This window comes from Ovis aries, chromosome 1, assembly GCF_016772045.2.
Source record: "Ovis aries strain OAR_USU_Benz2616 breed Rambouillet chromosome 1, ARS-UI_Ramb_v3.0, whole genome shotgun sequence".
NCBI classification, from domain to species: Eukaryota; Metazoa; Chordata; class Mammalia; order Artiodactyla; family Bovidae; genus Ovis; species Ovis aries.
The window spans coordinates 210,261,955-210,278,741 of record NC_056054.1 but is presented as its reverse complement, the minus strand read 5'-3'; the positions used below and the strand labels follow the sequence as shown (position 1 = coordinate 210,278,741).

Here is a 16,787-nt window from a genome sequence, read left to right as displayed (position 1 = left end):
TTCACTTAATGAGGATTGCTGTCTGTTCTATATTTACACGTACACATGTATGTTATACATGCCTTCCGTTGCCTTTAGGAGCAAGGTCAAAACAAATATTGCAAATATGGAGCACAAGAACAGGAAAAGGCTTAATTCTTAGATGTGTCTTCTTGTAGTTTTAATTCAGCGCAATTATTAGAACATATTTAAAACATCAGCAAAATAGTTACATGGACTTTTCTTACCCCAGGCACAAAAGCTCTCAAATAATGGATGTGGATATTTCCTGTTTCCAGGAATGTCCTTTGGACTTTTGTTCCGAGAACATTTTGAAAGGGAACAATTTAGGGACATTCTTTTCAGAGGGCCCACTTTGCCAGGAAGTGCTCTAGGAAGGGATTATGAACTGTATCTGGGAGGTACATTAGCTTAGCAGTAGTGGTTAAGGGTTTCCCTGGCGGCTCAGCGGTAAAGAACACGCCTGCTGTTGCAGGAGACGTGGGTTCTATCCCTGGGTCTGGAACATCCCCTGGAGAAGGAAATGGCAATCCACTCCAGTATTCTTTTCTGGGAAAGCCCATGGACAGAAGAGCCTGGTCGTCTACAATCCATGGGGCTGCAAAAGAGTGGGACAGGACTGAACGACTAAACAGCAACAGTGGTGCTTCAGGCCACATTGATACATGTAGACACATATATGTATACATATGTATGTATATATGTGTATACAATTGACCCTTGAACAATGTAGAGGTTAGGGGCACCAGCCCTGCATGTAGTAATCGCACCCCTCCGTATAATTTATAATCAGCCTTTCACATCTCAGTTCCTGTACACCTACAAATTCAACCAATCCCAGATCATGAAGTACTTAGCATATACTACTGAAAAAAATTCACATATGAGTGGACGCATGCAGTTCTGTGTTGTTCAGTGGTCAGTGGTATATGTGTATTTGTATTATATGCGTGTGTATAAAGTTGTAGGTGGGTTGTGCTTCCTACAGCATGGCACAGCCCAGTGACTCCTGATTTACCCCAGTTCATTTGCTAATTTTGTTATCTGATGGGACTTCTGGACTTGCTAACCCTGTGGAAATGGGCAAAGAAAGCCCCTCTGTGGGGCTCTTGCTCTAGCAGTCATTTGGAAGTATGTCAAAGGAACTGGTTGCCTTTTAGTAGTTTCTCAGCAAACAATGAAGAGATTTACTAGTTATTTCAGAGAAATGAGTGAATAAATTGGACATGTGGTGCGAATTATGCTAACTCCGGCAGCATTGGACATTTAAAAGGTCAAAAAAGTCTCTATTATGGCAAAAAGAAAATTACAATTATGTAAATAGGGAGTGTCACTATATTACTTGTGTTAATCTCTTATCCCCAAAGGAGTAAATGGTTTTAGTGTATGGTATACAACACAGAACCATTAAGTCCATGAAAGCAGTATTTACTGAGAGAAATAGGAAAGTCTAATTTAATTTAAAACCAATGCATCCTGGGGAGCATCTGGCTTTTCCATATCATGCTTCAGAGCCATGAAGTGGAGCAGACAAGGGTCCCCTGATGCATGTGAAGCTGTGAGGCCCACTCAGAGACGAGCCCTCAAAGACCTACAGGGTAGTATCCATGTTCTGATGCTTTTGGAGTGAGGCCATTTTCTCTTGAACCAAAACACGCGATTGGGAACAGAAAAATTTTTGATATCCACATGTCAAGTCGGTTAGAATTAACTAGTTTGCTGAGCAGCTGAGCCAGATTTTACAAACTTGAGCTCGTTTGGGGTCCTAGATTCCTTCCTGGCATGCTGATTTTCAAGCTGGTGCCCATTATGCTGCTCATATTAAAATGCTATGAAAGCAAAGCATTTTGTGTTGAGTAGTTGAGCAAACTCTATTATACGGTAATTATACTATCAGTATAGAATCTAATTTTATATGGAGGAGGGGGTTTTAACCAAATGCAAGAGGAAAGCTAACGAACAGAATTTTTTCTTTATCACTATGGGATGGTAAAATTACAGAACTGTGCTCACTTGGGAGGCTATTTTTAAACCTATTTCTACCAAATAAAATTAACTCCAATTTTGCTGGATTTTAACAAAACTTAGCCACTGTAACAATAAATGTAAATTCTAGGGGGTTGCCTCTATTTGATACTTGTTGACCAGGGAAAAAATGTCTCTGTCAGTGACCAATCATAGGTGCACTTGCTCCATTACACATACTACTTTAAGCGTCATTGAGATATTAGGCCTCAGGTTACAAGTGAGTAGGACCGTTTCAGATGTAATTTCTTGCTAACATTGGTGATGTTGGAAGATGTGGAAGGGGGAGGGAAAGACCTAGTTAGCTATAGAATCAACTGAGAAACTCAGGTTACTTATGAATTAATGAGATTGGTTATATCATTTATTGGATTTAATTAAATACTTCTTATTAAATGCCTGCCATGTGCAGGGCATTCCATTAGGGACTGCAGATGAGTAAGAGTAGGGAATATATAATCTATTGTACATCATTTGTATTTGTTTATTGGTTGCTATATAAGTATTAAGAATTAAAGTAATTACAAAGAAAGGGATTATCCAGTACATGGATTATCCAGGCTCTTTACAGCTCCTTTTCCTCTGACTACTTTACAGCTCACATCTACCTCTTCAGGGAGAAAGATGAAAAAATAAATGAAAACAAAAAAGTAAAGCTTGTTTTCTGCTTTTTAGGAAACCCGGAAAACTGGGCAGTTTGGAGCAAGAAAATGTACCAGTTAAGAGTTGTAAACTAAGTGGTTTTTCTTTGTTGTTTGATGCTATTGACAGATAAAAAATGTACGTATGTATTCATTAGTTATACACATGATATATGTGCAAAGATATTCATGTATGCAAACATATGGATTGGAGAAGGCAATGGCACCCCACGCCAGTACTCTTGCCTGGAAAATCCCATGGACAGAGGAGCCTGGTAGGCTGCAGTCCATGGGGTTGCTAAGAGTCGGACACGACTGAGCAACTTCATTTTCACTTTTCACTTTCATGAATTGAAGAAGGAAATAGCAATCCACTCCAGTGTTCTTGCCTGGAGAATCCCAGGGGCAGGGGAGCCTGGTGGGCTGCCGTCTATGGGGTCGCACAGAGTCGGACACGACTGAAGTGACTTAGCAGCAAACACATGGATGTTAAGAATATACAGTACACATCCTGCACATGCTCAGGGTTGTGTGATGCATAACGTCTGTGTTCTGTTACAGCTAATGCAAGAGAAAAAACAAATCTAGTAATCAGATTTCAGTCTGCATTTCCACAGTAAAGGGCTGTTATTTGTTTGAAGCTCTACACTTGGATGCAGAGTCAACAACATGAATTTGTGATCCTGGAAATGTGTGGCTTGCACAATAAAACGTACTTATGGAAAGCAGATTTTCATTCATTTAGTAAGTATTAATGGGCTTCCCAGTTGGTTCAGTGGTAAAAAATCTGCCTGCCAATGCAGGGGATGCTGGAGACACAGGTTCCATCTCTGGCTTGGGAAGATCCCCTGGAGGAGGAAATGGCAACACATTCCAGTATTCTCGTTTGGATAAACCCATGGATAGAGGAGCCTGGTAGGCTACAGTCCATGGGGTCACATAGAATCAGACACAACTGAGCGTCTGAGCATGCACACATGCACAATGCATTAATATACACTGGGAAACTTAACCAAAAAATCTTTATAATAAAATAAAATTGAAAACTAGGTGGACTCATATACAACATTGTCCTTTTCTGACACACATCAGTGGTCGCAAGTCTTCTGCCAAAAAATATGCCATTTCTTTTACTGGCATCATTTACACTGGATTTTACATTCCCCGCCCCCCCCCCGCCACCACCCAAACTTGAAACTCTACTTCCAGCAGGAATTTTGGTCCCCCAGTTGGCCAGAATCTCAGAGGAGAAGGGGCTGCCCCTGGGGAGAGGGTCAGGCCAAAAGGGGAGGTTGCTATTTCCTACCTTTTTCTTTTACGTCAAATGGCCTCCTCCCCTCAAGAGGAAACTTGACAAGTCTTATAGTCCAGAGCTCTCCCCTTCAAAATTTGATCTTCTTATCTTAAGCCAGGGGTTTCCAATCTTTTGAAATATGAATGATGCACTTTTCAGCCTAAAAATGCTCATGAATTCCTAAATGATAACAGATTTCAGATTTATATCATCCTTTCAAGCCATGATCCTAGAGAAAGAACTCCCTCCTCCCCATACTCAGGAAAGTTATGGGAAAGATTCTCATTAATTTGGGTCACATACCCATTCATTCCTCAAAAGTCAGATTCAGCTCCCTGGGCAGAATCAGCCCCAACTGAATCACACAGAATGGGGCTCAGACAAAAAAGAACAATTCTTTTAACCAGAATAAAGGAGATGCGATGATGAGCTGGCAAAAAAGTGTATGTTTACCCACATTTACAAAAGTGCTTTGAAAAATGATGTAACAATATATACATGCATAGCACTGATTTCCTTCTTTTGTTCTGCTATAGATTTAAAATAATGCTTAAAAATCAAGCAGTTATGTTAAATGTAACATACATGTTAACATTGTGCTCTACTTCACCAGTTTTTAATGCACTAGGTCAGATGCCAACTAGCTTTTAAGAACAAAAGTCCCAGTACATTTCTCTTTGATTTCCTATCAACCTTGATTTGTCCAGAATGTTCCAAAATTGCCTCTGACCAAAGAGAGTCAGTGTTCGATATCCGTAGGTATTCTTTCTTGCTTTTGCTTTTATTACCATATAGTGTTATTATGGAGGACTGGTCCCACACAAACCAGTGATGTTTGTCTCTTCCTTGTATTAAATCTGCTGCTTCACCCTTGCCAGAGCTTCAGTGGGTTGTCTCAGACTCCAGGGTTCCAGTTCATATGCACAGATACTATTTATCAATGCTTAGGCCAGGAAGGAATGATTTCCAATTTCAGTTTAATGCCGTGCAGGAGCTGGGGTTTCCTATGGGGTTTTTGGCCAACAGGGTAGATTATAATACCATAGCCTCTGTTTCTGGTAAGTTCTCCTCTAGGAATCTTGGGGTCCTACCTTGATACTAGACCTTGAGCATGCCCTGCAGCCCTTGTCCAGGAGTATCTATACATTTGAGTTTTGGTAGGAACCTGAGTAATTTTCTCTCAGAAGGCATTTTTAAAGCAAATTGGTTTATCTCCTCATATACTCAAGAGAGGAATTGCTTTTCCTTCTCAGATCTTTGGGAGGGGGACATTTTTTTCTCAGGGCAAGGGGATACTTTTTAACTTTAATTTTTTAACAGCCAGGCTACTCTTACAAGAACAACAACATTTTCCCCAAGGAGAGTTTCTCTTTTGAGATGGTGGAAGACTGGCATAATTCTTTAAAAAAAATCTCCCTCCCTGGGCATCCTCTCAACACAAAGGTAAACCTGGATTTCTGCCTTGAGGTTGTACCCCCTGACGTGTTCCCCATGTTTATGAATGAATGGTATCTCTTCCTACCAGGATGACCAAGGCAAAAGCTTGAAGTCAGATCTGAGTCTTCTTTCTTTTCAACTTCCTAACTTCATTCAAGCCATTAGCAAGTGTTGTCATTTCTTCTTCCCAATATCAACTGATTCCATTTCCTTACATTGCCATTTCCACAAACTTAATCTCTCCTCTGGATTTCTACGACAGGTCCTTCTGACCCAGTGTCCATAGAGCAGCTGGGCTTTCAGTTCTGTTCAGTTTAGTCGCTCAGTCATGTCTGACTCTTTGCGACCCCATGGACTTTAGCACACCAGGCTTCCTTGTCCATCACCAACTCCTGGAGCTTGCTCAAACTCATGTCCATCTAGTCGGTGATGCCATCCAACCGTTTCATCCTCTGTTGTCCCCTTCTCCTGCTTTCAATCTTCCCCAGCATCAGGTGGGCAAAGTATTGGAGCTTCAGCTTCAGCATCAGTGCTTCCAATGAATATTCAGGGCTGATTTCCTTTAAGATGGACTGGTTTGATCTCCTTGCAGTCCAAGGGACTCTCAAGAGTCTTCTCCAACACCATAGTTCAAAAGCATCAATTCTTCCACGCTCAGTCTTCTTTATGGTCCAACTCTCACATCCATACATGGCTACTGGAAAAACCATAGCTTTGACTAGATGGACCTTTGTTGGCAAAGTAATATCTCTGCTTTTTAATATGCTATGTAGGTTTGCCATAGCTTTCACTGAAGTGCAGATGTGATCATGTGATTCCTTAAGTACAACTTACAGGTGGCTTCTCATTTTCTTCAGCCAGGACTCCAGAAATAGTCCAGCATCTTTCTCATCTCTCTAACCTGTCTCTTGCTATTTCCTTTATCATAATCATTGTTCTGCTCATACCAAGTACTCACTTTTATATAGGGCCCTGGACTGACTTCTGGACTCATTGCTTGTGCAGTTCCTATTCTCTGGAAATGTCACTCTTCAGATCCCCTTCCTTCACATTATATTTCTACCTAGGTTCGGATTTCTGACATTCCGCAGCTGGGCTGAAATGCCCCTACCATGGATCCTCTATGCTCTCTACCACAACACCCTGTCCATCATTTCTCTTCAAATTGCCTTTCCTGACAACAAGACAGTGAGCTGCATGAAGACACCAGCTATGTCTGCTCTGGCGCTGTCATGCTCCCAGAGGTTAGAACCCACCTGGTACATAAGGGACACCCATTACATATTTACTGTAGCAAATACATTAATATGTCTTGGAAGGCAGCATGGTCCAGGGGAGAGAGTTTTCACTGACAGTCAGGAGGTGTAAATTCTGTGACGTTTTTTTCACTCCCTGTATGATTTGTGTGTAAGATGCTGTATTAATTTTCCTGCTGGAGGAGGGTCACTCCCTGTTGGGATAGAATCTGGTCCTTAGTCAGGATGCCTGGATGAGAGCTGAACTCTGGAGGCAGCGCTCAGCGGCTCATTTTGATTCACCCTCACATTTTCTACCTGTGACTCTAACTACGAAGGGAAACTGTGAATGCTGTTGCATGGCCCTCGAAATATGAAAAAAAGAAAAAAAAGAAAGAAAAGAATCTGAAGGCCCCTGAGTGAGATGACTGATTAGGCTAACTCTGAATTTCCAGTACACTAAAATTGAAATAATAGTCCCAGAGGTAAAATTATACAACAGGAATAATGTTGCAAGCTGATAACACCAACTTTCTGACCTAAGGATGGTCTCTTTTCCTTCTGGAAACCATATTTCCACCAATAACATTCAGAAAGCTGCTTATCTGGGCTGGAGTTCATGTGATTAGGTTAGAAATGGGCTATGCTGGCAGTGGCTATTTGTACTGATTTCTCCTTTAAAAAAAAGTGCATTTAGAAAATGATTCAGTTCCTGTACAGCAAAATACATATCTATTTTTTTACAGTGCATTTTTAAAATGGCAAATCATAAACTACTGACCTTAAGAAAAATTCAATAAATCATTAAAATGCTTCTGCTCACAAGCCCAGTTCTGACTAATTCCTCACACTTGGCATTATCAGATACATTAAGACTTTAGTCACCCTTACCAACCACCTAAATATTGCACACCCTGGCAGCCTTTCGCTAAATGTAAGCCTCTGAATCAGGGTGATAGGATTTTCTTTTAGCATCAAATGTATTATTTATCTCTTTATTTTCTGGGATAGAGGGCATGGAACCTAAATGCCTGGTTTCTCTGCAGCCAGTGTGCTGGAGCATGCCCATTTGCAGAGAGGCACTCCAGTGTTCTTGCCTAGAGAATCCCATGGACAGAGGAGCCTGGCAGGCTCCAGCCCATGGGGTTGCAAAGAGTTGGACACAACCGAGCAACTGAGCACTCTCGTCTGGAGAATGGTTGGTGGGCCTCTGACACAGGGAAAGTGACTGTTTTATACTCTAATTCTTCCTATCTGAGAAAATAACAGGGTTGACAGAGCCAAGACTGCCACTCTCAGACTAGTATCATTTTTGGGTGGGATGTGAAGATAAATGCTTAAACAATGTTTTGTTTTGCTTTTTGGATGGGGGTGATTTTAAAACTTCAGTCACTTGTATTAGAAAATGAATTATCTCTCATTTTAACAACTCAAATACTGCAGATATATCTAAGGTAACAAAAGTCTTGGGCTTCCCTGGTGGCTCAGTGGTAAAGAATCTGATTGCCAATGCAGAAGACAGAAGTTTGATCCATGATCTGGGAAGATCCCACATGCCATGAAGCAACTAAACCCATGTTCCACAACTATGGAACCTGGGAGCTGCTGCTGCTGAGCCCAGGTGCCGCAGTTCCTTATGGACACATACCCTAGAGCCTGTGCTCTGCAGCAAGAGAAGCCACCACAGTGAGAAGATCGTGCATCGCAATGAAGAGCAGCCCCTGTTCACCACAACCAGAGAAGAGCTTGTGCAGCAGCAAAGACCCAGTGCCATCAAAAATAAATAAATAAATAAATAAATAGAGTCACTGAAGACTTTTTAAAAACGTCTTCTAAGTTGCCTCCTCTCCCACTCATATGCCATCATACACTCTTCTAAGTTTTATTTGTTGTACTTATCGGCACATATATGGCATCTTTGTTTTCTTTCTCTTTAAAAATATTTATATAAGAGGCTCATACTAAACATGCTGTAACTTGCTTTATTTGTTTATTTAGTCACTTATCTCTCTATCTGCTCATTAGCTTAATATGTCTTGGATTTCTGCAGTATTCTCTTTTCTGAACTCCGTTATGGGACTTCTGCTCTGTGCCATGAATCTGGCTTTTGTAGACCGTATTGTGTTCCGTGTTCACTACTTCAGTTTGTGCTCTTGTTTTCTCTCTCCGACTAGATTTAAAGACAAAGATGGCATCATCTTTCTCTTGGTGCTTACCACTTAGTAACTGATCGTTTAGAGCTGTTTTTAACCAACTCTTAGGGCTGAATTTCAGTTTAATTTAAACAGGCTCCTTTTTGTAGGCACACGCTTTGAAGTAGTATGTTTTGTATTCTCTGGCCATGAGCCTATTACCACACCTACTTGTAGAGCTAAATATTTGTGCAACCAAAGTGAAGCAGATTAATTATGCAATTACTCAGATAATTCACAGGAAGACAGGAGTCTGCCTGAATGACTCAGGTGATCCTGGCTACTGTATCATATATTAAAGGAAGCAAATTCTTTCCTTTATTAAGATGTTTCAAAGTATGGGGATGAACCCTCTTGGGGGTGGAGTGAATTTTGTGGGTGAGCAAGAATTCTTTGTTAAAGGCTTTCCAGGTAATTGTGAAAGTCACCTTCTCTATTTGAAGAATCACAGAAAGTGATTATGAAGCCTGCCACTGTGCTGGTGGTTGGGAAGGCAGTTGTGAGTAAAAAATACATAAGGCGCCTGTCCTCACATGGCTTATAGTCTGTATGCATTTCCTAGAGTTGCTGTAACAAAGTACTACAAACTGGGTAGCTTAAAACAACAGATGCCTTTTTATTTTTTTAAATTAAGGCAGAGTATGATAGAGTTACAATATTATATTAATTTCAGGTGTATGACACGGTAATTCAATATTTTTATAGATTCCATTCCATGTAAAATTATTATAAAATATTGGCTGTATTTCCTGTGCTATACATTACATCACTGTAACGTACTTATTTTATACCTAGTAGTTTGTACCTGTGAATATTCTTCACCTATTTTGGCCCTCTTCTGTCATTCTTGGAACCGCTAGTTTGTTCTCTGTATCTATAAGTTTATTTCTGTTTTGTTATATTTGTTCATTTAAACAGCAGAAATTTATCCTCTCACATTCCCAGAGGTGAAAAATTCCAAAACTAAACTGTCATAGGGGCCATGCTCCTCTAAGGCCTCTAGGGCAGGACGTGTAGTTGTCTGTCTTCATGTCTGGAAGCCCCAGATGTTCCTAGGCTTCTGGTCGCATAACACCAATCTGTCTCCATCTTCACACGAACATCTTCCCTTTGCATCTCTGTCTTCACTGGTGCTCTGTCTGTGTCCTGTGAGCAAAATTCTCTCTTATAAGGACACGGGTTGTATTGGATTAAGGCTAACTCTAGTGAGCTCATTTTAACTTACTTAAATTTGCGAAGTCCCAGACACAAATAAGATCACATTTCTAGGTGTTGAGTGGGTAGAACTTCAATTTATTTACTTTTTTTTTGAGGGGACACAATGCAACTCATAACAGAATCTAAGGTTTTACTCCAGTGGGGCAGACAGACATTTATTCAAATCATCAAAGAGACAGATAGAGTATAACCAAGAGGACTTACAGAGGAGAGTGACAGGGTGCTCCAGCATCTCATACAATGAGGATTAGACCTGGTCTGGTTTCTGGGGCAAGTAGGCTTGGGCTGAGTAATTATTAACTAGGGGCACAGGGGAAGGCAGAGCAATCAGCATATGTAGAAATGCGCCTAGAGAAGGATGTAAACACCAAAGAAACTGATGGGATTGGAATGGAGAGAGCAAAGGGCTGAGATGAGGATGACCAGTGCTCAAACCATGCAGGGCCTGGAGATCAGTGCTGGACATTTGTATCCTCATCCTAAGACAGGCAAGAAGCTGGTGAAGGGTTTAAGCTATGCTGGAGGTTGGGAGGCAATGATGCCTTAAGGGTGACCTCATCCAATTTGCATGTCATAACCATCTCTCCGGCTGGAGCGTGCACTAGAGTGGGGGTACCGCAGACTGGATGAAGGGACATTCAGTCACATGGCAGGTGAGAGATTATGTAACTTACACTGGAGAGGTAGAGTTGGAGATCTGTAAAGAGCGAAGATTTTGAAAAAAAAAAATAATAATAATAATTGAAGGATGAAACAAAATAGAAATTAGGGGTCAATTGGACATGAGGAGAACCTAGTTAAAGTTGGTGTGAAGGTTCCTGACCTGAGCAAGCTGGTGAGGAGGGAGCCCTGGAAGATGACCTGATTGGGGAAGGAAGATTATGAGAGGAGCTTCTTTTGAAGTGACATTAAGACATCCAACAAGAGACAGCGAGCAGGCCTTGGATATACTGGGCCTTGTTTGAGGCAGCTAACAATTTGTGCATTAACCAAAATTTTGTACAGCCCTGAACAAATATATCAGGTGGAAGTCTGGTTTACCCTTCTCAAGCCAAGGGGAGGATTCTGAGCCTCAAGGCTTCCAAAACAGATTTTAAAAACACAAGACAGATCATTCCCTTCTAGCTATGGCAGCTACCATTGGACAATGTTTGGGAGAGTCTGCTAAGGGGTAAAAAGGCCCAATAAGTGGAATGTTTTAGACACGGCTAACTCAGGGGATGGAAAGTGAAAGTTGCTTAGTAATGTCCAACTCTTTGAGACCCCATGGACTGTATAGCCCACCAGGCTCCTGTGTCCATGGAATTATCCAGTCAAGAATACTGGAGTGGGTTGCCATTCCCTTTTCCAGGGGATCTTCCTGACCCAGCAATCAAACCCAGGTTGCCTGCGTTGGAGGCAGATTCTTTACTATCTGAGCCACCAGGGAAATGGACCACAATTCAGCAATTTTTAATTTTTCCATGAAATATATTACTAAAAATAACAGGGTGAGTAATTAGTGATCCCTAGTTACTGTTTTTTTTTTTGTTTGTTTGTTTTTTGTTTTGTATCACAGATCAAGATTAAAATACTTCTGGAAAAGGCAAGTGAAAGACCACTTCCTTTAACCTTACAAGCATCTTCTCAACATAACTTTAGTTTTCTTTCTGCCTCTTGAAAACATCTGCTATCTCTCACCTATAAATTTCTCAGCATTTTCCCTCAGGCTGGGAGGCCCTTGTAATTTGAGTATTAAAAACATTTGTTGCCCTTTTTCTTGCTGCTTAAATTCATCTAGGCTCATGGGCCAGTGGATTCCTTACTCAGCTGTTGTTCTCAGGATCTTGCTAATTAGCCAGCTCTCTCCTGCAAGAGAGCTCATTGCTTTTTCTTGGGGCTGATGTCACTCCCCGAGCTAGGAAGCTGCACACTGTCTTTTATTTCTAGAGTCTCTTTCTTGCACCCCACCTTGCTTTGATTATTCAGACTTTTCCTAAGACCAAAAGAGAAAAGCTGATAATGTATTTCTTTCTCTAAAAGCTGTCTCTAATCCTGAGATAATTTCTTTCCAACTGGGAGAAAAGTTACCTTAGCAACTAAGCAACTAATTGACTCAATTAACTTTTCCCCTCCTCCTTTATCAATATTCAATTAACATTAAATCGCTTCTTTGCTATGCTCTGTAGTTTAATAACCTTCTAAGCAAATAGCTGAAGTGGACCATGGACTGCAAGTAGCTGGATGAAGAATGTCTCAGAGGGGATGAAACGTTTTGGAAGGAGAGTTACGGCAAACCTAGACAGCTTATTAAAAAGCGGAGACATCACTTTGCCCACAAAGGTCCATATAGTCAAAGCTATGGTTTTTTTAAGTAGTCATGTATGAATATGAGAGTTGGATCATAAAAAAGGCTGAGTGCTGAAGAATTGATGCTTTCAGTCTGTGGTACTGGAGAGGACTCTTGAGAGTTCATTGGACTGCAAGAAGATCCAACCAATTAATCCTAAAGGAAATCCACCATGAATATTCATTCTAAGAACTGGTGCTGAAGCTGAAGCTCCAATAGTTTGGCCACTGGATGTGAAGAGCTGACTCATTGGAAGAGACCCTGATGCTGGGAAAGACTGAACAGAAAAGGAGAAGGGGGTGGCAGAGGATGAGATGATTAGATAGCATCACTGATTCAATGGACATGAATTTGAGCAAACTCCAGGAGACAGTGAAGGACAGAGGAGCCTGGTGTGCTGTAGTCCATGGGGTCACAGTCAGCCGTGATTTAGTTACCAAGCAACAGCAAAAGACTCAGAACCTGAAGCCATCTTCTTCATTCCCCACCTTCTCTTGGTGTTATTTTAAGACTCCTGGATGCAATTTAGATGAAGCTGTTGGGAAAGGAGGGGAAAGGGATAAAACTCTGAAGTGACCAAGATTAATTTTCTAGCAGTCAGCAAAACGGGCCTCAGGACCAGAAACAGGTCCTATGTTTTTCCTATAAGGAAAAACAGAGTTACATGTTTTGAATTTTGAATTTATGGACAAGAGATTCATATTATTGTCAAAAGTAATAGAGGGCAATGAAAGAACAGCTACCAAATTAAACAAACAAACAAACAAACAAAAAACAACAGCCACAACTGTAAGGCCAAGAAATAAGTGGGACTTTCCCTAAAAGAATCAAAAGAGAAATGAGCTGGATACTAGCCTTATTGCTATAAGCTGGTTTGGAAATCCATACTTTTCTCACCTTCTCCAAACGCAGAAAGAAGTTGCTCAATTGGAAATTCTGAGTGCTACACCCATGACTGCATTTGCTTCTTTAACCTCATTATCACCTGCCCCAGACAGTTTCTCTAGCCTGAACATAGGCATATACTGCTTATATACATCATCCTTTATGGGAACGAATGGGGGTAAGAATAAATGCATTTATTCTATTCTGTCAAATTAATCATTTAGGCAAAATGAGTGAGTAGATACATAAAAATTGCAAAATCATCTCAGTGACCCTTGTTGGGTGCTTACTACCTGTCATATTCTGTGTACTCTGATGATCTCATTAAGAACACCCTAGGAAGTAGATGCTATTGCCCTCATCTTACAAATGGAGGAATCAAGGCTTGAAAATGTATGTACCTCAGTTAACGGTACACACTGAGTCACTAAAGTTCTGGGATTTGGATCCAGATCAGTTGAATGCTAAAGATGTTTATTCAGTTACTGTCTATGCTGTCTGCATGATCAGGGAAGAGAATTTATTTCCCTAATTAAGCACATGCCTTACAATTCCATGTCCAGGGACACTCTGACCTTGGCAAATGATCGAATGAAGCTCATGCATACAGAGTTGCAAGTCACATGTGTGTAAAAGAACCTGATCCTACATAAACTTCCAATAGTGAGATTCATCTTTTTGTCCATTGTATGAAATAGCTGTGAATATACTGTTTGTTTATGAGCAGCAACCCTGGGACTCAGAACTGCTGGATTTAGCAAATAAAATGACAAGGTGACCATTTAAATTTCAGATAAACAACAAAAAATGCTTAGTGTATGTATATTCTCTGCAATATTTGGGATATATTTATATTTAAAAAAAATCATTATTTATCTGAAATTCAAATTTTACTGGGTGTCCTCCATTTTATCAGGCACTACAGGGACTAGGTTCAGTCACTCCAAAGCATGTGCTTCCTTCTTCTTCACTGTCTTGCCTAATAATGAGCCCTACTAGTCTGGTGAAGACCAGAAAAAAACATATCACATACACAGCTCTCCCAAATACACCTTGTGATCCAGAGCAATGCCCTGGAGGACAGCAATGTGGGGGTCTTGCCTTGGACTGATCTTTCCTAGCACCTCTTCTCTCCCACTTGGAGCTCCCTGGCTGGAGAGCCGCATGTTGCCAACAATGCTCGGTTCTCCTCCTCTTTCTCTCTCATCTGTATTTCTCTCCCTAACCCTAAACACACCCATTACTGCCTTCACATTTGGTACCTGATTATGCATAAGGCTGGGGTCAGTATTTAGAACTGGAAAGACTCATGGATATTGTTTCACAGTGAGGAACTGAGGACCTCATATATACATACACACGCATTGTTTATTCAGAGTTGCACAGCTAGAAAGAGGCGGGACTGCTATGGGAACTGATGGTCAGCCAGGAATTTTTCTGCTTTGGGTGATTCTGCTTTACCACGCTGTGGGACAAGTTCTACTTTTCTGCTTATTTCCACAGCTGACTCCCCTTCTCTGATGGTGATGATGATAATTATTACGACAATAGTTGATCTCTTCAGTCCTAAGCATTTTATACATATTTTTTCATCTAGTAGTTCATATAATGGGTAAGTTAAATGCTGTGAGTTGCTAAGTTTGATCCACTAGATTTTCATGCTGCTAACTCTCATTTTTACTCTTCCCAAGAATACCTCAAGAACAACAGACCCCATCTTGAAATAAGTTACAGTAATTTGCAGAGCGTTTGAGGAGTATGTATTTGTGCTTGTTAAGCCTGACAACTCTTTCAGCTTCTTGTTTCCAAGGAGTGGGTCGATACCGCAGTTGGAGAGGCAGCCTATCTAACTCTGGTACTGAGCCGACATGCACAGTCCTCAGAGGCTCCCTAGATTTCCCTCCTTTCATTTTCTGTTTATGCCAGCATGCTTTGCAACTTGTGTGTATTTATTTTATTGCTTTGAAAGGTTGAAGATATTTGAGTGTGTATTGTTTTTAAGGAAGAATATAAAACAAACTCTCAGAGGAATTTCTTTTATGTTACACATTTGCAAATAATTTTGTTTGATATGATTAATTTATAGAATATGGCTTCCCTTCTGGCTCAGACAGTAAAGAATCTGCCTGTAATGCAGGAGACCCAGGTTCGATCCCTGGGTCTTGAAGATCCCCTGGGGAAGGGAATGGCAACCCACTCCAGTATTCTTACCTGGAGAAGTCCATGGACAGAGGAGCCTGGCCACAGTCCATGGGGTCACAAAGAGTCAGACATGATTGAGTGACTAATACTTCCTTAATCAGATGATTAATTTGGAAAGAACTTACAGTTTATTGGACTGCATGGGAATATAATGATTACTACCATTTATTAAGCATCTGCTGGATCATCAAAAAAGCAAGAGAGTTCCAGAAAAATATCTATTTCTGCTTTATTAACTATGCCAAAGCCTTTGACTGTGTGGATCACAATAAACTGGAAAATTCTTGAAGAGATGGGAATACCAGACCACTTGAACTGCCTCTTGAGAAACCTATATGCAGGTCAGGAAGCAACAGTTAGAACTGGTCATGGAACAACAGACTGGTTCCAGATAGGAAAAGGAGTATGTCAAGGCTGTATATTGTCACCCTGCTCATTTAACTTATATGCAGAGTACATCATGAGAAACGCTGGGCTGGAAGAAGCACAAGTTGGAGTCAAGATTGCTGGGAGAAATCTCAATAACCTCAGATATGCAGATGACACCACCCTTATGGCAGAAAGTGAAGAGGAATTTAAAAACCTCTTGATGAAAGTGAAAGTGGAGAGCAAAAAGTTGGCTTAAAGCTCAACATTCAGAAAACTAAGATCATGGCATCTGGTCCCATCACTTCATGGGAAATAGATGGGGAAACAGTGGAAACAGTGTCAGACTTTATTTTTAGGGGCTCCAAAATCACTGCAGATGGTGACTGCAGCCATGAAATTAAAAGACACTTACTCCTTGGAAGAAAAGTTATGACCAACCTAGATAGCATATTGAAAAGCAGAGACATTACTTTGCCAACAAAGATCTGTCTAGTCAAAGCTATGGTTTTTCCTGTGGTCTTGTATAAACGTGAGAGTTGGACTGTGAAGACAGCTGAGCACCGAAGAATTAATGCTTTTGAACTGTGGTGTTGGAGAAGACTCTTGAGAGTCCTTTGGACTGCAAGGAGATCCAACCAGTCCATCCTAAAGGAGACCAGTCCTGGGTGTTCATTGGAAGGACTGATGTTGAAGCTGAAAATCCAATACTTTGGCCACCTCATGCGAAGAGTTGACTCACTGGAAAAGACCCTGATGCTTGGAGGGATTGGGGTCAGGAGGAGAAGGGGACGACATAGGATGAGATGGCTGGATGGCATCATTGGCTCGATGGACGTGAGTCTGAGTGAACTCTGGGAGTTGGTGATGGACAGGGAGACCTGGCGTGCTGCGATTCATGGGGTTGCAAAAAGTCGGACACGACTGAGAGACTGAACTGAACTATGTTACCTAGTTTACCTC

At 41.0% G+C, this 16,787-nt stretch overlaps 1 long non-coding RNA gene across 2 annotated transcripts in view; it reads left to right on the top strand.

Annotated features, from left to right (window-relative positions):
- LOC121816904 (uncharacterized) overlaps window positions 1-16,787 on the top strand; it is a 289,186-nt gene that overhangs the window by 96,594 nt on the left and 175,805 nt on the right. The window lies entirely within an intron of this gene.